Source organism: Nyctereutes procyonoides, unplaced genomic scaffold, assembly GCF_905146905.1.
Source record: "Nyctereutes procyonoides isolate TBG_1078 unplaced genomic scaffold, NYPRO_anot_genome, whole genome shotgun sequence".
Taxonomy (NCBI): Eukaryota; Metazoa; Chordata; class Mammalia; order Carnivora; family Canidae; genus Nyctereutes; species Nyctereutes procyonoides.
Genome location: NW_026575155.1, coordinates 2,817,295 through 2,841,765, shown reverse-complemented (window position 1 = coordinate 2,841,765; position 24,471 = coordinate 2,817,295). Strand labels below are relative to the sequence as shown.

The 24,471-nt window shown below is 37.9% G+C and overlaps 1 pseudogene; it reads right to left on the bottom strand.

The window, feature by feature from the left end:
* Positions 1-829: 829 nt before the first annotated feature.
* The window catches only part of LOC129502006 (ubiquitin-conjugating enzyme E2 D3-like), a 176,952-nt pseudogene continuing 153,310 nt past the window's right edge, over positions 830-24,471 (bottom strand).

Here is a 24,471-nt window from a genome sequence, read left to right as displayed (position 1 = left end):
CATGTTACTGGAGCATGGTAAAAAATCAGGGGAGAACATAGGCAAAGAGTAGGAAAAATATGTCTGGAATGACATAATAAGGTACAGTGGGAGGCTAAATAAACAGATTGGAAAAGGATGCTATGAAGTCAATAAACTAGAATCAGGATCTGATAAAGCTTGGAAAAAGTTATCCATAATGTAGAAGACCACTTTTTTTGATGAGACATCAGGATGATGGTATAACAGAAAAATCTGAATAATAGTCCCCTAAGTCTTAATGCTAACACAATGCCATAAATGTCACCTGCTATTTTGCCATGTGGTATAGTGTGACAGTAAGGTATGTCTGCTCAGGTCAGATAGATTAGTGCATAATTCCAGACCCATCATTGCTGACTAAACAAGTTATTTAGGAGTATTTCAGCTTTAGTTTTCTTAGCTATATTTGACCTAAATAGATAATGTGCCTCAAGTGCTCAACAAAATAGGTGAGACAAGTTAACTTCTCACTCACATAGTTTTTTAAAACATGTATCTCGTAAGCTCCTGTTTTGTTTCAGCCTTATGGTAGGAAGAGGAAGGCAGACAAGTAAGCACACAGATGGGTAATGGCAGATGGAGGAGGAAAAATGCAGAATATTGTAAGAATATCAAACATAAAGACCTGAGCTGTGGAACCAAGAGAAAGTGATGTTCCCTGAGAAAGTGATGTTGTTATGAGAAGCCAAGGAGAATTGGGAGTTAAATAAGTAAAGAAAGAGGGGGACCTGGGAAAGGATATGTATATATATTTAGTAATTTAAAGTTTATTCTAGCTATAATGCAGGCTAAGGACTTTAAGGTAGCATCATGTGAACTTGTGAGTCCATTCATGAGATATTCTGTTGTACTTGCCTCTGTGTGTTTCACAGCACTAGGGGGTCATCTGGGTTTGGATCACATTGCAGTGAAAAAAGGGATAAAAGAACTTCAGAAACAGCTAAAACAGGTAATTACTGTGATCTTAGACAATTGAGACCAGTGCTGTCATTACTGTTAATGCTTGAGTGATACCTTCTTGTTATAAATGCAACAACACCTTAGGGCGGTTTGCAGGGCCAGTGCATAGGAAAATGAATTGTCAAGAATACACAGCATATTGATATGGGCTGTCATTAGGTCCCATAATTTTGGCTTGCCAATGGCATATGTCCTCCCAACTAGACCAGCTGTACACGCAAAGCTCCTGATGTATTGGGGATCATGGGCTTTTCTGAGGAACTAATGGTTGGCTGGGTTTTCTGGATCCTTGAGAATGAATGAAGGGGTTTCGAGGGATGAGGCTGAGTGGGTGGGCCAAGGCCACATCAGGTTAGGTCTTTACCCTCAGTGCAGTGGTAGCTGGTAGAGGACTTTCCCCTGAGGAGGGACATAATCTACTATAAGCATAGCATGAAGCAGGGCAAGGGTGAATGTTTGCTCTTGCTCTCCTACAGGGACGGGTGATGGTTGTTGACACTAAATGGTGACACAAGCAATTGAAAAAGTGAAGAGACAAAGGAGATATTTAGGAGGTCAGACTGACAGGACTTTGATGGGCTGGCTATGGCCAGTTAGGAGGAGGGAAATGTTCATCATGAGTCTTGATCTCCAGATTAGAAATAGAATGTGGTGGTGCCATTCGTTGGCAATTGCAATAGGCAACACCAGCAAAGTACCAACTTTGTAGAATATCTTTGTCCATCTATTCATGCAGACATATTTCACACTCTGAAACCATAGTGTACATTTTTTGTATTTATTTTTATTCACAGAAGAACATCAATATTAATATGCATATATCTGTGTGAACACACACAAAAATATTAGGTTGGCCATGAATGTTCTAAACTAGTGAAAACCTTTATTTAGTTTTTTTTTTAAAGAGTTTATTTATTTATTCATGAGAGACACAGAGAGAGAGGCAGAGACATAGGCAGAGGGAGAAGGAGGCTCTCCACGGGGAGCCCAATGTGGGACTTGATCCCAGGACCCCAAGATAACAACCTGAGCCAAAGGCAGATGCTCAATCACTAAGCCATCCAGGTGTGCCCCTTTATTTAGCTTTATATAAACTTAAGAAATTTGAAAATTTTACACTATGTATATTATTTCTAAAAATCTGCCCTATATGATTTGGCCATGGGTTTCTAAACAACTGTAATGTGTTAATTCACCTCATAGAATGAAATTTGAGTTCTTAGGATTTAGCATCATATTCAAGGCCCTGAGCCACTCTCCAGCATTTCTGTTCTCATCCTGAGGGTACCGTGTTTTCTTGGTATTGATTATGTTGGTCCCTTTGCCTTGGATGTCCTCTAACCACTTCTGCCCCAGCTAAGCTTGTAGTCATCCTTTAAGACCTCTTTGAAATGTCACCTCCTCTTTGAAGCTTTCCTGGGTCCTTGTCACATGGTTTCTAAATTGCTGTCTTCTGGTCTGAGTATCACAGCTAGACTTGAATGAAAGTGAAGTTGTTTTTATTAGGCTCCTTTAGATCAAGATTTCTAAAATGTCTTTGATGATTCTTCCTCCCAACCAGTCAACACTGTACCCTCTGATTTAAGTTTAGTTCCCCTAGAAGCAGATCCTGAGATGAGGATTTGAAAATAAGTAATCTCTTTTGGGAAGGAATCCCAGGAAGTGCCTTTCAGGGAGTGGGAGCTTTGAGACAGGGAAGGGAAGGAAGCCAGTAGGAGGTGCATTTCTGAGCAAGTAATAACCACTGAAGACAACCAGGGCTCATTCCCTTGGGGCCTCTGAGAAGCATGTATAAGGTGCCCTAGGGTTGGCACCCCGGAGGGCGAGGACACTGGAGAGATGGTCCTCTATTGTCTCTCAGTGGTCCAGGGCTGCTCCAAGGGGACTTCCCAGCACTTTTGGCCTCCTTCAGTCTCTCTGCTCCTGGACCTGAAGCACTCCAGCATCCAGAGGGCCCTTCATGCACAAAGTTGCAGGTATTTGCAGTTGAAACCTGTTCGTGCATGGATGCACAGGGCAAAATAATGGCTGAAGGCAGTGGTGGTGTCTGCAGTGCCCTTAAATACCTACAGCATTTTCATATTTCTAAGTCATGCTCAACAACGAAAGTTTCTCCCTTTTCCTCCAAAACAATGAAGAGGATGTAGTATTTGAGAAGGGGAAGAGTGCATTACCAGAGGGGAGCATGCTAGGGACCTGCTTTTTAAAAAAAAAATTAAAAAAATTTTTATTAAATGTACCTAAAGTTTTTAGCTAATATATTTTAATGGTGAACATATTAAAAATCAGGGTCTAGAATTTATAGTGGTTGTAGAAGGAAAGTGAAAAATAACAAGGCTCTGGAGTCTGACTGTTTTTAGCATTTAAGTGCCACCAGCAGAAGGAAGGGGTTATAAAATCTTATCACAGAATATGGGTGGCATTAGCCACAGAGTTATACAAAGGAGAATTTTCTCATGAACAATGTAATGCAAAGCCTGTTTAATGAAGAGCTCTGAATTTGGATGAGGACTTAGTTTAGGAATGTGTTACTTGAAGTCTTAAAAAATAGCAAATGTATTTTACGTGAAGTATATGCATTAAAGCGGGCTTATTTGATTTTTTTTCCCAGTAAAGAGAAAAATGGTTCCTTTCATCCCATTTTCCATATATTTATAGCATTCGGTGTCCTCTGATGCTTTTCTATTGTGTTCTCTGCTCACCCTCACTTCTTACTCTCTCTCCCTAGTACTGACCACTTTTTTAGATCTAAGATGTGATTTCTGGATTTGTGGACTACATTAATTTTTCAAGAAATGAATTGGTACTGCATTGCTGTCACAGTGCCTGAGTTATAAAGTACTGAGGTGATTCGTTATCCCTACACATCTGGAGAAAGTAGTTTAAGTTGAGAAAATGTATATAAATAAAATCTTATTCATCTGCACTATTCCTGTTACAAATACCATTTAAAATCAAAGGGAGGTAGAGTCTTGGTGGGTTTGTATTACCTTAAATTACTTTAAAGAGCAAAGTCAGACCACTCATTGGCTGGTTTTACTCTTTCCAAATCCTATTCCCAGCAGAACGCCAATAGCATCCAGCAGTTTAATTCGTTATTATGCAAAGTCCAAGTGAGTGAAATTTTAACCTCTGCTTCTAACCACTTGGTGTTGGTTTTATCTGTAATGAACTTAGTGAAAGGCATCTGATGACAGATTCTTTTATGTGCTCCTATTACCTAACTTATGAAGTCCTCTGAAGAGTTTAATTTAACCACTTTATACTGAAAAAAGTCATGTGGTAGAGCAGGAATATTAATTAAGAATTCTAGGTGTTTTCATAAGAAATCCCGAAGGGCACTATTGGATGAGCCCACAGGGGGAGTGTTTGTAACAAAGCCCTGACTGGTGTGGTTAGGTCTGGGGCATATTGTGGTCAAGAGAACACAGCACTGAAACCAAAATTAGCTTCAGAGTAACTTAAATCCATTACATCTCTCTAAAGCAATGCTTTTTAAAATTCCTTTCTCACCACTCTCCCATCCACTGTGCGTATTCTCTGCAGGTGTACCTGATCCTTTAGTTTTCAAATGTCTTTCACCTGGGAAAGCTCCTTTTCCAGCCCCAGCTCTGCAATTTCCTATACTCTTCTTCCCTCCTACCTACCTGATTCTGCCTTCAAAAGCCTCAAAGAATCAATCTGGCAAGAGTGAGAACTCCTTGGAGGGTAGAAAAGAGGACGACAGACTAGGTAAAGGTAGAACCCTTTTAATAGGGTGGAAGAATGAAAAAGTCAAGGGATTCTCATAAAATAATCTTTGTAAAGTGTACAGATAGGGGTATAGGATAATTGTTTATTTGACAGCCCCAAAGGGCATGTTATTAATGGCAGGCATGGCTGTGCCTTATAACAGCTACCCCAAGACTTTAGAGAGATGCATTCCAAAGTTCCATCCTACATTGTGACTCTTCCAGAAACACTTTCTAAACCTAGAGTTTCCATTCTACATTGTGACTCTTCCAGAACCTGCTAATATTTTAAAATTGTGCCACTCATGAGCTCCACAAGTTGAAGACAGTTTGAGAACTCTCAGATTTGGCCAATAATTCTATATGCTATCTATACAATCCATGATTTCCAGGACCTCATTCATTCTTCCAATCCTCTTTCCTTCTTTTAATCTCTCTTGTTTGGGAAAGCATTTTGGTTAACCTCCTTGGACTTCCTCCAGTTCAGCTATGTTTCCTTTGAAATATGGCAGGCAGAGTTTCTCACAGTATTCCAGGTTGTAGGAGTCAGTTTTGGATGAGGAAGGACAAACTTGTGTGATTTACTTGTAGAATTTTTTTTTTTAGCTAATGTCCAGCATTATTTTTATTGTTATGGCTTTTTAAAGGGCCAATATCTTTAAAAAATACACCATAGTGATTCCTACACCATTTTCGGTGGTCATAACCGATGCTGAGACTGTCATAACGAATCTTCTGGAAACATGGTTTGAACTAATTGTTGTACTTACCTAACCTGTACCCACAGAAAATATTTTTTTTTACACCCTTCACATATCCATAATGATCTGAAAAGATTATTAAAAATGCTCCTCCCATTTCCAATTACATATCTGTGTGAGGCTGAATTTTCTTCACATATTTTAACTAAAACAAAAGATTGCAGCAGATTGAATGCAGCAGCAAGTATGAGTCCAGCTGCCTTCTGTTAAGGAATGCGTTAAAGAGACTGGTAAAAATGTAAGACTATATTATTCTTCTCATTAAGTTTCTTTTTTGAAAACTATATTTTTCATAGAAATGTCATTTCTGTTAACATGTAATGGATTCACTATTGTTACTTAAGAATGAATAAGTTAATATTAAAAAATATGAATTTAAATTTCTACTATAGGAAATACCAATTGACGTAACCCATATAACAAAGCCCTTCGAGGTTTCTTAGCAATTTTTCAAAATGTGAAAGGATATTGAGGTCCAAAATTTTGAGAACTGTTGGACTTTGGAAATTCCAAATATCATTTCCACATTCTTTGTGCACATAATTGTTTACTTCGTTATATTTTCTTCACTCACTAGGGCATTTATATTAATTTTAGAGCATAGGGCAGTTTCCTGCTGGCTTTAAATTTTATCCTAGAGCAGAGTACATGTAACAGTAAGAAAGCACAGTGGTAACAGTATGGTACAAAGACTAATGTTAATTTTACCTTTTCTGTGGTTCAGAATGAGTATCTTAAAAATTTGGTATTTAGCCTCCAAATAATTTTAACAACTGGGCTTTTATCATGAAAGTAGAGGTTTTTCTTTTTCTGTTATGTTGATGGACATGAAGATTAAAAAAATGAGTGAGATCTGGCAATATCATCTAATTCTTAAAAAATTTAGGAATTTCTCTACTTTCCAAGATGGCTAAGAGAAAAGCCTCCAAATTTTAGAGACAATTGAACAACGTGAAAAAGGAGAGTTTATGAAACTAGCTAAGCTCTTTTGCTTCTAGTATGAGTGAAGTTGACCCCAGTGGAGCCTCTCATGGCCATATTTTACATGGCCCTGTTTCTAGCTGCAGTGAAATAAGACACAAGCAGCATTTGAGAACAAACAAGGACTGATAATTTCTCAGAAAACATGCATCTTGAAGAGTCTTTAGATGTCTTTCAAATGGAAACAAAGTATTGTGCAATAGATTAAACACTATGGTAGTGCAACTGACTGCTTTTGAATGCTTGAATAAATACACCAAGGATCTTGCATGTGAAAACAGATGGGATGTAGAGACAGATTTGAGAATTCCTAGGAGAAGTTAGATTTATTGCGAAGTAAAACAACTAAGCTATGACTTTGGCTGTAGGGAATGAAGCACTGACAGCTGGTGTGGTAAGCAGAATAATGGCCTCCTAAGCATGTCTGTGTCTTAATCCCCAGGGCCTGTGTTTTACCTTCCCTGGTAAAAAGGACTTTGCAGAGGTGATATCAAGGATGTGAAGATGGGGGAAATTATCTTGGACTATCCAAGTGGCCCAAGCTAATTGCAGAAGTTTTTAAAAGCAGAGAATCTCCCCTGGCTCTGGTCAGAGACAGGGAGATGTGATTATAGAAGAATGAATGGTTAGAGATGCAATGTTGCTGGCTCTGAAGATGGAGAAAAGGAGCATGTGTCATGGAATGTGGGTGGTCTCAAGAAGCTGGAAAAGGCAAGGAAATAGACTCCCAGAGACTCTAGAAGGAATGCAGGATGGTAGACACCTAGATTTTGTCCTGGTGGGGCTCTTAGTAGACTCCTAATCCAAGAAATGCAAGATAATAAATTTATATTGCTTTAAACTGCTAAATTTATGGCAATTTGTTATGGTAAAGAATGAATACAGCTGGTTTTTCATTTTCTCTTTGGGTGTGCTAATGCCTGGTTTACAATATGCCACCTAAATCAGTTGACCAGGGATGCCTGGGTGGCTCAGTGGCTGAGCGTCTGCCTATGACTCGGGGCATGATCCCAGGGTCTTGGGATCAAGTCCCACATTGGGCTCCCTGTGGGGAGCCTGCTTCTCCCTTTGCCTTTATCTCTGCCTCTCTCTCTCTGTGTCTCTCATGAATAAATAAAATCTTAACAAAAATCAGTTGACTAAATAATAAGATAGGCACATGTTGCTTTTCTATTTCTTTCATGAGGACCCCATTGGGACTCACTTGTAAGTCTTTGATATCAGAGTGAGTGAGGAAGGAAGGCAGTGTTCTGGAGAAATCATTCTAACATCTTCCCTTTTCTTCTGGTGAGTAAAAAGACAAGGAGTCTTAAAAATCACTTAAATCAATGGAGTAATTTATCATTGTTATTGAAGATCCACAGATAGAGAATATTATTTTGCAGAGGAGAATGGGTTGAAAGAAATGTTAAAAATTATTCCTTAAAAAATTATTTGCTAATATTGAAGCTTGGCTGGGTAATATGGCAAAAGTAGGGGAAAGGTCAAAGTGGGACAAGAAAAGAAAAATTCACTAAGCTGCTTGAAGAGAGGAGAGCAGATTTTTTTTTTCTTTTAAAGATTTACTTATTTTAGAGAAAGAGAGAGCGAGTACACCCATGTGTGTGAGCGGGAGGAGGGACAGAGGGAGAGGGAGAGAGAGAAAGAGAGAGAAGCAGACTCCTTGCTGAGTGTGGAGCTGGTCACAGGGCTTGATCCCACCTCCCTGAGATTGTGACCTGAACCGAAATCAAGAGTTGGAGGCTTAACTGACTGAGCCACCCAGGCACCCCCAATTTCTGCTTTTTCACCTTCATGCAATTTTGTTGACGTGGGGCCAGAGATGCCTGGGGGGAAGATCAGCATGTACAAAATGGTAGCATCAGTGAAGAGGGAATAAGGTAGTTACTCTGGATGCAGAATTGGAAGTGCCAAAGCAGTTTGAAGCCAGCCAGGAAGTTTGCCAAGCTATAAAGGCATTAGCAGTTGCTGTCTCTACATGCTGCACCTGGTCTGGGGACCAGGACAGTCTCAGTGGTGTTTACATTCAGCATTTTAATTTTGAAACTGCCTACATTTTGTCATTGATTTTTATTTAAAGTAAATCATTTTTGTTAAATGATTTGTCTTACATGACTTAAGAGTAATTTTATTACATCTTAGGGCCAACGGTTTTCCTGGGAGATGGCAGCTGGAAGTCGGGGGGGAAATTAGGCTCACCTGAAAGAATTTGGTTTTTTAGCTTTTTCCCTCCACTGTGTCCATTCAAAGCCTACCTGTGTTTCATAACTTTAGTGGAAAGGGAACGATTACTTGCCAAAACCTCCTGGAACATGCTGAATATCATGGTATAAAGAACATAACATCTAGTAAAATTGCTCAGCAGAGAGTTTAGAGCTACCACCCTAATCACTTGTGTCTCTCCCAGATGGTGTCCCAGATATAAATTTCTATAAGGAGACAAGAAAAGCAAACCTTTAACCAGCTGCACATTTTATTTGAAGTCTCAGGACACTTAGAAAATGTCTCGTGAGTATAAGGAAGTTTAATTGTAAGAGCAATGCATTTGGAGGTCTGAAAGGAACAAGAATGGGCAGGAAAAGTTTTCTATGTGGTCTGATTTATACTTCCCCGCTAGGGTCAGCTTGTAGAAAGTCAGCATTTTTAGCCAGTCCTGGCTTTCCTCTACTGGTCTGGGAAGATTCAGTTAACTTAGGGAATTCCCAAGGCACAAAGATGTTGTATGAACTCCATCTCCCAGCTGATGTTTGTACATTGAGGGCTATTTTTTTTCTATTTCTTAAGGGTCCAAATAATCCTTTGGCCAGTATTTTAACTATAAGGTGACATTGGCAGACACTGTTTCATAGGCACATGATCTCAATTAGCATTAACTATGATCAAATAAACTCCAAACCCATGAACAGGGGTATAAGCTGGTGTTCTGACCTAGGAGAATAATGTCTAAAATACCAAGAGGAGAATGGGAAAAATGTAACACCTTGTTAAATATAATATTATTACACTGTAATTTTTTTTTTCTGTAACCAACTCTGAATCAGAGCATCCAATAAATTTTACACGGGATGAATGTACTTTTATAAAGCCGTGTTCTTCCCTATGCAAGAGGATACTGATGAAATATAGGGGATGGGGAATGTAAGAAGCGATTAGTGTCTTGGAAGCTGCCACAAGGAAGTGCTGCTTTAGCTTGGACCTGTGGATAAAGAGCATTGGAGCAGGAATCAGAGGCCTGGGTTTCAGCTTTTCTTCATCCTTAGCTAATGGATGAGTATGGTACTTAATAATTCCTCAGGCGGATTTCTTCTTTTGGAACATTGCATCAGTAACACCTACCCCCAGTGTTATTATTGTAAAGACTATCTTCGAAAAAAGAAGCAAAGGATCCAACATGGTGCTCAACAAGGCTGGCTTTATTCTTCTGTAGCTTTGATCTAGAAACAAGGATAGTAAACCTTATTTCATCTCTTCCTCTAAGCACTCCTTCTCTCCATCCAGAGATTCTTCAGGGACCCCCTTCCCCACTTTTTTGCAGAAAGCTAAATATAATCAATACTTCAAATACCATTGTGATGAGGATGGTTGTCTTAAGAGAGGTACAGTTGTGAGAGCAAAGTGAGGGGAGAGGAGGGGCAGTAGGTCAGGGAAGCCACACAGTGGATGTGACCCTCTCCCCACGGTGGGTAGAGATGGGAAAGAGGTCAGCACTTGGGAAGAGGAGAAAGAATGCAAATATCCCAGGGATAACCTCCTACTTGAAGTTGTCACTTGATGCTAAGGCTCACGTGCTTTAGTGGCCAGGCGCTGTTGGCACTTTTTTCTCACCTTAAGGATCAGTGGCTCTCATTTAGCATTTAGATGTTTTGAGGGACATATAATTGGTATAAACCTATGAAATTTTACCAAATAAATCTGAGTAATATGGAAAACAGGTTTAATATTTTAGGGATTTAATGGTAAAATTCTATGAAATTATTTTGAATGAGGATCCTTGGCACATGAACTGAGTGTTTACAGTTCTCATTTCACTGGGCATGACAAACCCTATCTGAACCATCTGTTCCTGCTCAGTGTTAGCAATCTCAAACTTGAAAAGAGGACAGACATGTTTGTGCTTGCAAACTTTTTCCTTAAATACATTCAATGAAGAACTTATATGTTTGCCTCCGCTGCTTCATTGTTTTATTGATTGTATCTTCTTCGCAGATGAATTTCTCTTAAATTTGATAGGGGATCTGAAGAAAGATTCAGGTTCAGTGTGTGCAGTTTTATTTTTACCTTTCCCAAACCTCAAAATGTCAGTGGTATCTTAAACAAACATGTTTGTCTTTTATTTTTGTTTGGCTCGTATTAAAATTCCTTAAAAATATTATAACTCAGCAGGCTGATCTATGTAGCTGTGAATTTTGGCTCAGTTTACCACCTTCAGAACCTTTCTTTGGATATTTCTGTGTATCTAGCATTTTTCCTAAATGTGACTGCAGGGTCATCCAGTGTTTACTCAGCCATCATAATCTGTTTTTGTTTTACTGTGTTTCAGGATTCTCTGTGGTAAACACTCAGTGACTTTGATACCCTAAATTTCTTTCAGCTTTGAGAAATAATTTTTAAGAAAACATTTTAGCTCTAGAGCAAGCATACTCCTCATTAGCGCCCCTTTCTGAGTTTCATTTCATCTGAGATCTGTTGATTCACTCTTCCATTTAAGTAGCAGACACTTCATAGCAATGACATCACTGATCCTGATATAGATGGGTGTTTGTGTTTACCTCCCACTTTCCACAGCATCCATTTATTACATCCATTTATTACAATCACGAAGTACCATCTGCTTTTCATTACTTGCTTATCCAGGGAGAATATTAGTGTATATTCTATAATACAGAGGTAAAATGTTCTGTAAAGAATAATAATTGTTCCCTTGGGCTCAGAGGGAGAGGAGGATCATGAATCCTCACTGTTAAAACCATAGTGAAATTGGTTTAGCTTTCAAATTATCCATTCATTTTAGTTCCCGTTAATGTCCTCAAAAAGAGCTATCTTTATCAGTCAGTTTAGATCATTATGATGCAATAACAAACAACCCTGTAATCTCTGAGGATTACAGCTCAAAAGATATATTTCTCATTTGTGTAACATATTTGATATTGCATGTTCCATGTCTTCTTTGCTCTGAAGAGTAGAGAGCATAGACCAGTGGTTGAACAAAACAATGACTCTTAAAGATTTTTTTCAGAAGTGGCCCATATCATTTCTACTGACATTTCTTCCACCACCACAAGTCACATGCTAAGCCTATGTCCATGGAGTGAGTAGTATAATCTTCTTGCAAGGAAGAGCCAGTAGGGATTGAGCCAGTGGGAAGGAACTGGTATGGAGGAGCAGCAAATAATTTGAAAAAATGATTCACTCTTCTCTCTAATTCTTGTTAACATTTCCTTGCATGTATACACAGAGAAACATACAAACTGTGACTGTAAAGTAATGAGCATGATTTTGCTTAAAATAATCTTATCTGATTTTTTAATCTCTGAATAACAGATGTCTCTTTTCAACTTCCCCAGCATTGTTCAAAGGGCTGTGAACGTTATTTGAATATTCTCAGTCCTTTGAGGATTTGAAAATCAGAAATGGCTAGTACTCATTTGTAGTCAATCTGTTTATTTACTTTAAAGTTCTTTTAGATTTTCTTCTATTGTTCATGAAGTAATACTGAAAGTCATTTAAAAAGATGAGTTCTGACAATATTTTGAGCAATGATTATAGAGATTAAAATATGTGCATAATATTAGGAAGTGAAAAGATCCTTTGAATGCTTACATTTTGGTTGATTTTTTTTAAAGAGTACAGAAAAACCATGGGATAATATGAATTCTGGTAAGTTTTGACTGTGGGCTCTCATTCTCCACTCATGGAGTGAGTTTTGGTTGGGGTAAGGGTTTAATATACAGTTCATATTGAAAAAAATAATTTGTCTATTTTTTAAACAGATTTATTTATTTATTTGAGAGAGAGGCAGAGAGAGAAAGAGAGAGCACATATGAGTGGGAGGGGCAGAGGGAGAGGAAATAGCAAGGAGATTCCACACTGAGTGAGGAACCTGATGTAGGGCTCAATCTTAGGACCTGAGCTGAAACCAAGAGTTGGAAGGTCAATTGATTGTGCCACTCAGGCACTCCTAATTAGTTTATTTCTGATATAATCTAATATATGAACGTATTTTTGTTCAAATCGTTTCTAGAAGATAGAGTGGAAAAATTTAGTTTTCATTAACTTTGCATTAATTCAATCTTAGCTTTTGTGAGCTTGCAATTTTTGATCCTATGGTTTAGTTCATTTCCTGTATTAATTACCGTATTTTATAGCATTCTTCATTTTTTCTATTCCTTTTTCTTTTTCAAAAAGAATTTTAAATCCTTAGAGGAAATGAAACAAAATCTTTATATTCTTGGCATATACCATACAATACCAGTAATTATAATTACAGTAATAATAATAATGAACATATATGAATTATTTATAATGTGCTAAGCATTATTTTAAGCAGTTTTTCATTTTAACTTGTTTAAAGCTATGAAGTAGTCAATTTATATCATTGTCAGTTTATAAATGAGAAATTTGAGTCAAAGAGAGTTAAGAAGCTTGTCCCAACCCACAGTTAGTAGGTAGTTGAGCTCAATAGGCTCCAGACCTGATGTTCCTGCTGAAACTACATATACTGCCATATTTATGTTTGTTCGTTCATTATTTGTTCACTTAGAAAACAATATTAAGCACAACTATGTGATAGGAGGTATCTCTGGCCATAATATTGGCCTTCATACCTGACTCAGTCTACCTAGTTAGGAGGAAGAAGCTAAATGCAGTTTTCCAGTGTTGAGAGATAGATAGATGTCCTCATAGAGGAAGAGGGCCATGAAAAAAAAGTAGAGAAGCAAGATTTTGGTAAATGCAAATAGAACTATATTCTGGAGTGTCAAAGTGGCAAGACAGAGAGAATAGGAAAGTTAGGCAGAGGCCTGATGATGGCTGTTTTTGCACCATGCTAAGGATTTAAGACTTTAACCAGAAATGATGGAGGGAGGTTTTGGTGAATTTTAAGTTGATGACTTCTGAGTGCTATCCTAAGAGATTTCCTATACCTTCCAATGTTGTATTTCACATAATATTTAAAGCATTCGAAGATGATTATATTAGTTAAATGTCATTCCTACAAATTAGGTCAGAATAAATTCTGTGTATTGGACAGTCTATAGTTCAAGGCAAGGATATACATTAACCATTAAAAGATGGAAAGAAAGAGGAAAATGAACTGCAGACTGTACCTTATATAAGTATTTAATGTGCTTGAGGAATGGATTTGCCCAAGAAATTGTTGGCTGGGCCAATGACTACAAAAAGGCATCCTTTCTTTGAAAATCTACCTTTGAAAGTACATTTGTATTTACCTTGTAAATACAAGCAGATATATTTGGTAATGTTTCAATGGTTTGCTTATGCCATCCATGACCTCTAGATTTGTAAATTAATCTTTAAATGGGCACATTTTCTGAAAATATCTTGAAAAACAATTCTCTTTTGATTGTATGAATAAAGAAGTGAAAATCTGTGTTGAACTTTAATTCAGCTAAACACTGATTTAAAAAAGACCATATTAGGGATCCCTGGGTGACTCAGAGGTTTAGCGCCTGCCTTCGGCCCAGGGTGTGACCCTGGAGACCCAGGATCAAGTCCCACATCAGGCTCTCTGCATGGAGCCTGCTTCTCCCTCTTCCTGTGTCTCTGCCTCTCTCTCTCTGTTTCTCATGAATAAATAAAATCTTAAAAAAAAAAAACCAAAACTCTTTAAAAAAAAAAAGACCATATTAGAACTTTTCTTCATTCTTTCTGGCACTGTGATTGATATGTGTGCATCCTCGATGGATGAGATTACAAATGTGTGACTGCTATGCTCCAGGCAAGTTATGTTATGTAAACCAGCTGGGCTGATGAGGGCTCACTGTGGTTAATGTGATAAAGAACAAGGCATGCTTTTCTGCACGTTCTGCTAATACAAAATGATGTGATTTACAAAAGATAAAAACGTATTTACCCTTGGCAGGCTGTGGCATGCCAAATGGGTATCATTTTAACATGACTGGTGCAATGAAGGGAATGCTGTAGGAGAATCAAGAGATTTTGGTTAAGGGATACATGTACAATGTACAAAATTCCTCATTCTTTTGGGGGCTTATCCATACTTGACATTTGGCAGAATGCTTTAGCTTCTAGTTGATCTGGCTTAAAAGTGAATCCTTTAGTTTAAAAATATTATGAAAAAAGTCAATCAGAGAAAGACAATTATCATGATTTCACTCATATGTGGAATTTAAGAAACAAAACAGAGGAGCATAGAGAAAGGGGGGGGGAATAAAACAAGACGAAATCAGAAAGGGAGACAAACCATAAGAGACTCTTAATCATAGATAACAAACTGAAGGTTGCTGGCGGGATGGGGGGTAGGTGGTAGGGGGATGGGGTAACTGGGTGGTCAGCATTGAGGGCACGAGGTGTAATGAGCACTGGGTTTTATTTAAGACTGATAAATCACTGAATTCTACCTCTGAACCCAATAATACACTATATGTTCGTTAATTGAATTTAAATTAAAAAATAAGTTAAAAATTGTGTTAGCCAAGTCCGTGTTGCTATAATAACATTAGCTTTAGTAATTTGTCATGCTTGCTAAAATTTAGGCAGATATTGCCCCTGCTTCTGCAGCTAAGACTCCACGCAAATGCTAACTTCTTTGTAAAAACATTCCTGGTTCCTTCCACCTTCTTATTTGTATAGATCTCTAAAAAAACTACTTATCTGTTGAATGACTTATGTTATTATTCACATTATGCATACTTAAAAAAATTTTAATGGAGATCTAATTTACTACTGTAAAATCTTCCCCTTTGAAGTGTAAATTTCAATGGTTTTTAGTATTTGAACAAGTTGTGCAATTATGACCATATCTAATTCCAGAGCATTTTCACCATCCCACAAAGACACTCAGTACCCATTAGCCATCACTCCCTGTTCCCTTCTCTCCCCAGTCACTGGCAACCACTCAACTACTTTCTGCTTCCACGGATTTGTCTAGTCTGGACATATCACATACACTGAAGCAAGCATACAAATTGTGGCTTTTTGTGATTGTGTTCCTTTACTTAGTGTAATGCTTTCAAAATTCATTATGTTATAGTGTATCACTATTTCACTGCTTTTTATTGTAGAATAATATTCTGTTGTGTGGATATCCCACATTTTGTTTATCTGTTCATCAGTTGATGGATATTTAGGTTGTTTGTACCTTTGGCTATTATGAATTATATTATTATCAATAGTTGTATAAACTTTATTTATTTATTTATGTTTTTAAAATAAAGATTTTATTTGTTAATCATGAGAGACACACATAGAGAGAGAGACAGGGACACAAGGCAGAGGGAGAAGCAGACTCCATGCAGGAAGCCTGATGTGGGACTTGAACCTGGGGACTCCGGGATCACACCCTGGGCCAAAGGGAGATACTCAACTGCTGAGCCACCCAGGTATCCCTAAATTTTATTTATTTTAAATATTTATTCTTTTCAAGTTTTTGTTTAAATTCTAATTAGTTAACATATAATGTACTATTGGTTTCAGGAGTAGAATTTAGTGATTCATCACTTGCATACAACACCCAGTGCTCATCACAACAGGTGCCCCTCCTTATTACCCATCACCCATTTAGTCCATCCCCCCCACCTCCTTTCTAGCAACTCTCAGTTTGTTTTCTATAGTTACAAGTCTGTTTTATGGTTTGCCTCTCTCTTTTTTCCCATGTTCTTCTGGTTTATTTCTTAAATTCCAAATGAGTGAAATCATATGGTATTTGTCTTTCTCTGGTTGACTTATTTATTTATTTATTTATTCATGATAGACAGAGAGAGAGAGAGAGAGAGAGAGAGAGAGAGAGAGAGAGAGAGAGGCAGAGACACAGGAGGAGGGAGAAGCAGGCTCCATGCCGGGAGCCCGGCATGGGACTCGATCCCGGGATTCCAGGATGGTGCCCTGGGCCAAAAGCAGGTGCTAAACCTGCCTGAAATTCATCTGCCTGAGCACCCAGGGATCCCCTATAGCCCATATTTAAACCCATATTTAAAGTCATAAAAAACATGCTGTTGACATTTTGGTTTATCTTCTTTTAGACTTCTCTGGTGACTTGTATGATACTTTCACTTAAAAAAGCAAATTTTGAAACAAAACAAAATAAAGCAAATTTTGTATCGAAATATGCATACTGTTCTATAGTCTACTATTTTATTTTACTTTCCTTGTAGTATATATGGTATATATATTCTGATATAGGATTTTTAATAATTGTATACTTCTCTATAATTTATTTCAATGTTAGATTACATTTCTGTATGCTATAATTGCAATTCTTGAGGGCAGTTGCTTTGCTTTATATTTCATTTTATCCATTTCCTTCTCTTCCACTAGAAAGGTAGCATGTATCTAGAATAGTTTTTAAACAAGAGTTTGCTAAAAGTGAATTTATAATATATATGGATTTATAGAATTTCAGATTTGAATAGAATATTAGGGGTCGACCATGAATGGATGATACGATATTTTGGTTAAATTTGGTTTTAACTAAGGACTACAGTTATGGCTTTTAAAATTCATACTTAACCAATATCCTTTGATTAAACCATTTGGAAAGATTGAAGGAAGAGTAACAGGAACAGGAAATTTGTTCCTAAGTCAAATCATGAGTAAGTTTTGCCAACTTTCTGGATGCCTGAATGATAAAATTTGCAATTTGGAGGGAGTAGTCAGTGATCTTTTTGGCCAGTTTAAAGCTTCTTTAGTGAAAAAATATATTATATTCTGCAATTATAAAATGGTCAACAGTCATTAAAAAAATCTCAACTATCTCCAATGTTGTCTTGTCAGATAGTCACAGGTTGTTTCAAAAGAGTAAAATGTATTTGTTTTGTATTGGTACCAAACTTCATATTCTAACATCTTTGTTGAAACTTGGCTGGTGAATCATAGTAACATCACTAACTATATGTTGCCAAGTTAATCTTTTTCCAACTTTTATTTATTTATTTTTTTAACAATTTTTTTAAATTTTTATTTATTTATGATAGTCACAGAGAGATAGAGAGAGAGAGGCAGAGACATAGGCAGAGGGAGAAGCAGGTTCCATGCACCGGGAGCCTGACGTGGGATTCGATCCCGGGTCTCCAGGATCGTGCCCTGGGCCAAAGGCAAGAGCCAAACCGCTGCGCCACCCAGGGATCCCTTTTTCCAACTTTTAAAAATATCATGAATCTCAGCTAGATTTTAAAATTGCCTAGATTGTGGTGTTAAAATACTGTTTCCCACTATAGGAATCCAGGGCTTCTTGGAGAAATGGCTACTTCCATTTTCTGGTGCGGGAAATGCACAAAATTAGCTTGCAGGGATTTGTCATGCCAAATTTGAAGGAAGACATTAGAGACCACTGGGGTCAGTGACCACCACCAGCCAACTTGAAGAGGCCAACTCAACTCACTAAAAATCGGACCACTGGGATTTAATAAAGATTTTAATTGCTATAGAGTGAACCTCATAAAATACATTTAAATCCTTAAGTTCATAATTAAAAAAAAAATAATTGGTCATTTTGGAAAGATGATAGGGAGTGGATCTATTGTTTTGAAAACTAGTTTTAGAAAAAAAAAAAAAGTGAGAAAGAACCAGCCATTGATTTTGTCTCTCTCATATGAACTGCTCCACTGGCGAGAAACATCTTTTTATAAAAGCATTCCAATGAATGAAAAGAACTAATAGAATTATAGTTATTTTGCAACACAGAGGAGACAGATCTAGGCATTCAGCTGTTAACATCACATGACAGAAAATCAGACACGATGTAGCTCCCAATGAAAGTGTACACTACCACCTACGTAGTCTTGCCCAAAGGATCTAATCTAAGACTAATGAAGGCTTTGGACCCTGTGTCCAGTTTGCAGGAAATAGAGCAGAGAAGCTTGCTGAACTTTACTGCAAATGTGGAATCGAGGACATCCAGACAGAGGAAACCCTGCAGGTTAAATCACCTGCGGTCTTCCATGAATATGCCGGAAGATGAAGGGGGTAGAAAGGGACACTGGTGATGATCAAAGTGACTTAACAGACACGTCGATTTTTTAAGAAATTGGGTAAGACTAAAGTATAGATGATGTCTGGGGCTTATGTTCATGACAAGACTATAAAATGCAAGGCAGCAATTACTATAAAGGCAAGAGGTGGTTGTGTTTGGGATGGGCCACCTAGAGGGTCTAATGGGAGGTGAGTAAAGCTCTAGTTCTTGACCTGGATAAGGGTTTCAAGAGCGTTGTCTTAATTTCCTATTATTGCCATACCAAAGTACTGAAAAACTAGTGACTTAAAACAACAAAATTTACTATCTCACAGAAGTCCAGGTGAGCTTGACTAGATTCTCTTGACGTGGTCTTACAAGGCTGAAATCTAGCTCTTGGTCAGCGAGGCGCTTCCACCAGAAGCTCCAAATTCTTTCAGGCTTTTGGCAGAATTGAATTCTTTGTGGCTGCAGAGCTGAGAATCCTGTTTCCTTGCTGGCTATCTGCCAAGAGCCTCTCTGAACTTGTCAAGGCTGCCTACTACATTCCTTTTACATTGTCCTCTCCATCTGCAAAGAGCAACAGTGGGTTGAATCTTTTTTATACTTTGAATCTTTCTGATGACTCCTTCTTCTGCTTTCCACTTCTGTGTTTTAAGGGCTTATGTGATTACATTGGTCCCCCCTTGATAGCCCAGGGTAAGCTCCCTTTTTTAAGGTCAGCTAATGAGTAAACTTAATTCCATCTTCAAAGCGCCTTCACAGCAGTACCTACATTGCTTGTATAATCAGCAATGTTTGATTGAATAACCAGGGGGCTAGAATCCCAGGAGAAAGTTTTCAGAATTCTGCTTGCCATAAGATGTTTTTACCTTAGATGTTTGTGTTTTTTTTTTGTCATTTTATGTGTTTAGATTTTATTTTACAAATATAAAGGCTAAAAAAATCATTGAGACATGCCAAATTATGTCTTTTTTGATATTTAGAAGGTATTTATAAAAGGTGCTTACGTTTTTTCTTAACAGGAGAAACTCCAAAACAAAAAAATGATTTCTTTTCTTACCTGAAAACTTTTGTACTTTCACCATATCTAAGGATGCTTAGAAAATGTAAGTGTAATAAAAGCAAATTCTGGAATTTGCCGCTTTTTTTTTTCTACTGTAAGTAACTCTAAAACATTTGCAATAAAAGATTAGGTCTTGGGATCCCTGGGTGGCGCAGCGGTTTGGCGCCTGCCTTTGGCTCAGGGCGCAATCCTGGAGACCTAGGATCGAATCCCATATCGGGCTCCCGGTGCATGGAGCCTGCTTCTCCCTCTGCCTGTGTCTCTGCCTCTCTCTCTCTCTGTGACTATCATAAATAAATAAATTAAAAAAAATAAAAAAATAAAAGATTAGGTCTTAAAATTTACAATTTGTGTGGGGTTATTAAATATGGCTTTAAAGGTATGTTCTTTGTAGTGAGTTCTGGGTTGATAGGATATGATTGCTTGCATCCATATAAAAACAATAGCTTTTATAAGAGCCTATACTCTTTTGGTTTTCTTGCCACTTCATAACTACTTCATAACTATGTCTACGATCTTTACATTTTTTTACTAACTTAATTGGTAGTATATCAAAACTGAATTACACCAGAGGCAGGCAAACTTTTCCCATAGAAAGGCCAGATAGTAGATATTTTCAGTTTTGTATGCCATATCATCTTTGTTGTAAATATTCAATTTCATCATTGTAGCTCAAAAGAACATAGACAGGGGTGCCTGAGTGGCTCATGCTAACTGAGAGAGAGTTAAGCATCTCTCTTCGGCTCAGGTCATGATCTCAGGGTCCTAGGATTGAGCTCTGAGTTGAGTTCCCTGCTTCTTCCCCCCACTTGGCCTTCTTTCCCACTTATGTTATCTCTCTCAAATAAATAAATAAAATCTTAAGAAAAACAGAACATAGACCATACCTAAATTAATGGCTGGATTTGGCCTGAGAAACATAGGCTACAGGCCTGTGATCTGCACATTTAAATATTTCTTCTCTTATTGTGTCTGCTTAGCATTTTACTAGTGATATATTTTCATTGCACTCATTTGTATAAGCATATTATACAAAAAGAAAAGATTTCTTAGGACCAATTTTTTGAGTATGTGTAATACATATATCTGAATTCTTTGAGTTCTTTTAATTAAGCTAAGTATAATTTTGCATCAGGCTTCTTACTCATTTATTCATTCCAACAAATATTTATTGAATACCTAGTATGTGCCAGGCACTATTCTAGGTCCAAAGATAAGCAATTAATCAAACAAAGTTGCAGCCATCACCATGCACGCACTCTAGTTGGCCTACTATTGACGATGTCAGGAGTCCAGGATATAATAAGCTTCCTCTAGTAGCTTCTCCCTGACCAGCAGTAGAATAGCATAAAAATACAAATGTTAATGCCCTTTAATTGTTATATTTAAATATTGCTTGCATATGTTTTCTCAAAAATTGTTCAATTACTGTTGAAAAAATCTGAAAGGGTATATTATATATTCACTACATTTTGTTTCAAATTATGCTGGGATACTATAAAATTCAAAATTATTTTGCAAAATTTTATCATGTAAAAACCCATTGAAGACCTGGGTGATGTACCATTACACTTTATTGTCTTCTAGTTGTACTGTGTGAATTTGAGAAACATTGCTTTCATTGTACATACTGCTGTGCTTGAAATCAACCCTTGTTGAAGAATCAACTGGTGACAGTTGGACATTTTGACAGCTTAACTGGGGTCTTTTCAATTCATCACAGCCATCAGCAAATTTTCTTCAAAATTTTTTCACCAGTGATGCAAACCCATTTTTGACTTTAGAAAAATTTCTTCTTCTTACTTGGGGCAAAGAAAAAGATAAAAGACTCCTAAATTTACCAAAACTCTATAGAGTGGAACCCCTTTGTCCACAGTTTTGCCTTCTGTGCTTTCCAGTTACCTGTGGACAACTGCAGTTTCGGAGCCGATGATATTCTGATGTGTCATCAGAAGGTCAATAGTAGCCTAATGCCACATCACGATGCCTGTGTCATTCCTCTCACTTCATCTCATGAAGGCATTTGATCATCTCTCATGAAGGCATTTGATCATCTCACATAACAAGAAGGAGCATGAGTACACTACAATAAGATATTTTGAGAGAGACAGAGACAGAGCCAGAGAGACATACACATAACCTTTATTATGGGATGTTGTTATAATTGTCCTATTTTATTACTAATTATTATTGTTAATCTCTTACTGTGTCTAATTTAGAAGTTGAATTTTGTCAGATGAATGTATGTATAAGAAAAAACATAGAATGGAGAGGATTTGGTGCTATCTGTAGTATCAGGCATCCACTGGGGGTCTCTGAATGAATGCCCTACAGATAAGGGGGAAGGGCTATAGTTAAAAGAAAAAGTCAAACTTTGACCAGAAATTACAGTAAGTGCACAAAGTGTGAGGCATTTACTCTCTATTGAGTAACTAACAGGCTGTGCTGAGAGCTTCCATCCTTGAGCCTTTCCTGGCATGGAATCGAGTGCATTACCTGTGTCCTGCAGGCATGTCCTTCCTCACATACTTTTACATGAGTTGACATGCATAAGCCTAAATGAAAAAAGATGTTGAGCTACAACTTACCTTCTCAATCACGTTTACATTATGTTTATAAATCATCCACAGATATGATTAGAGAAACTTTATTCTGAGATCTGAATAAAAACAAGTTATTCTGATGACATTAGTTTCTACTCTGTTCAGTAATGGTGGGTGTGCGCATGCTTGTATCCACAAAGTGTTTCCTTTTCTAAAAAAAAAATATTACAAATAGTTAAACCATATAAAAACGTGAACCACAAGTTTGTAGAACTTTTGGAGTTTCTCCCTAAAACCCCAAGGTTCTGTAAAACAAGACTGAGAAATTTGATCTAAGTCAATCCCTTTATTTTCTGGATGAGGAAAATGGGGCCCAAAGAGAAGGTGTGTCCAATGTGGCAGCCCTGAAATCAGCCCTGGGAGCCCAGGGGCCTACCTCCTGGTGTAGTGTGTTCTTCATTGCTAGGTTTGACTTTGCACCCAACAGGTATAATTACAATATGTGTAATTTCCTTAACTACTTACCTACTTACAGCCCTCGTAACATGGGTTAGTGCCAGTTAGCTAGGCTTTTACTTTCTGTGTGGTCAGATACAATGTTGGCAGGACAGCACAGTCCTGTGGTGGCAGGTGGCATTCTGAGGGGAAGAACCCACTCCAGAAGCAGCTTCTACAGCCTTTTCTGTCCTACATCCTTCTGATTAACCATGGATATTTTATGATTAACATATTGATTCTAAATTTGGGTTTTCAATGCTGACTCTTGTTCATGATGGATGTTGGAAATGGGCTCCAGCTCTCCCCGATGAAATTAAATGTATTTTGAACATATGGATTGGCTTCCACTGTTTTATGAACAGGATAAAAGAATCTACAGAGGCCTGTCATGGTCTTTTTAGGGATGACAGTCATGGTTTGATTACCTAATTGGCCCCTGGTTCAGATATTGGTTTAGGAGGACTTCTGACTGTCTGGTGCCTCTGGGCCTCAGAAATATTGCTGAGTTTGTTTCAGGTGAACTTTTCATACCCAGACCACCTGCAAGGACTTTGTGCAGCCCTTTGTCCAGTACAAGATGTATAAAACTCTTTAATGCTATCTTGCTGATTAATAAATGTCTGTCTCTATGAAGGAGTTTGGACTGAGATTTGTTTTCATTAAAATCTCATAGCCAGGTTGTGGGAAGGTAGTAAATTCTCAGTATCTCAGCCATCTTTGATAGCCATTAAAAAAGAATCTAAGAGCACCCGACCAAACTGGCTTAGGTAAGTTTGCAACTACAGGCTATATCTAATTTTGAGTCAGTGGGGTCTTAAATCTTTTGCCATCTCTGTATAGTTTTTTTCCTTCTTTCCTGACCACAGCCTTTTGCTAAATTTACAAAAAAGAGGGAGTTGTAGTTATGGTTCTTTGTGACTTCCTGGGAAATGATCAATTTGTTGTCTTTCAACTTTCTTCCCTTGCTGATACTACTGCTTTTGAGACACAAAAGGTCAAGATCAGTCAGGCCCCAACACCATTCCTTGTAGAATTGAATGAGACCCAAGGTACGTGGTCTTTGCAGTAGGGGTGGGAAAATGGATATTCAACTTGGAAGCTTGGAGCTCAGGGAGTTTGTAGTTGATCAGAAATTTCAGGTATCATAGGCTAAAAATTATGTCTCCACAAAATTCATATGCTGAAGTTCTAACCTTTAGTAGTGAAGAATGTGACTGTGCTTGGGAATAAGGTCTTTAAAGGGATCATTAAGTTAAGATGAGGTCAGTTAAGGGACATCCTAATCCAATATGACTAGTGTCCTTATAAGAAGAGGAGATTAGGACATGGACGCACACAGAGGAAAGACCCTGTGAGGACATGGAGAAGACAGCCATCTACAAGTCAGGGAGAGAGGCCTCAGAAAGAAACCAACCCTGGTCCATCCCTTGTTCTTGGACTTCCAACAGAACTGTGAGACAAAACATTTTTATTGTTTAAGCACCCCTGCCCCCAAGTCTGTGGCACCTTGTCACTGCAGCCAGAGCAAACTAGCAAACTAACACCAGTTCAGTTTATTTTTGATTCCACCTCCCTGACCCCTCTCCTTTATCTGTTGCTGGGGCTTTGGTTTGGACTCTGAGTGCTCACGTGGCTGGATTGGGGTTACACCTGTGAGGTGCCTTCCACCATTCGCTTCAGTGCTGGGGTGGGTTCCAGGGGGCAGTATAGTTCCCAGCTGGCCCCACAGGCAGTGCTGGCTTCAGAAAAGAGTACTTCAGAC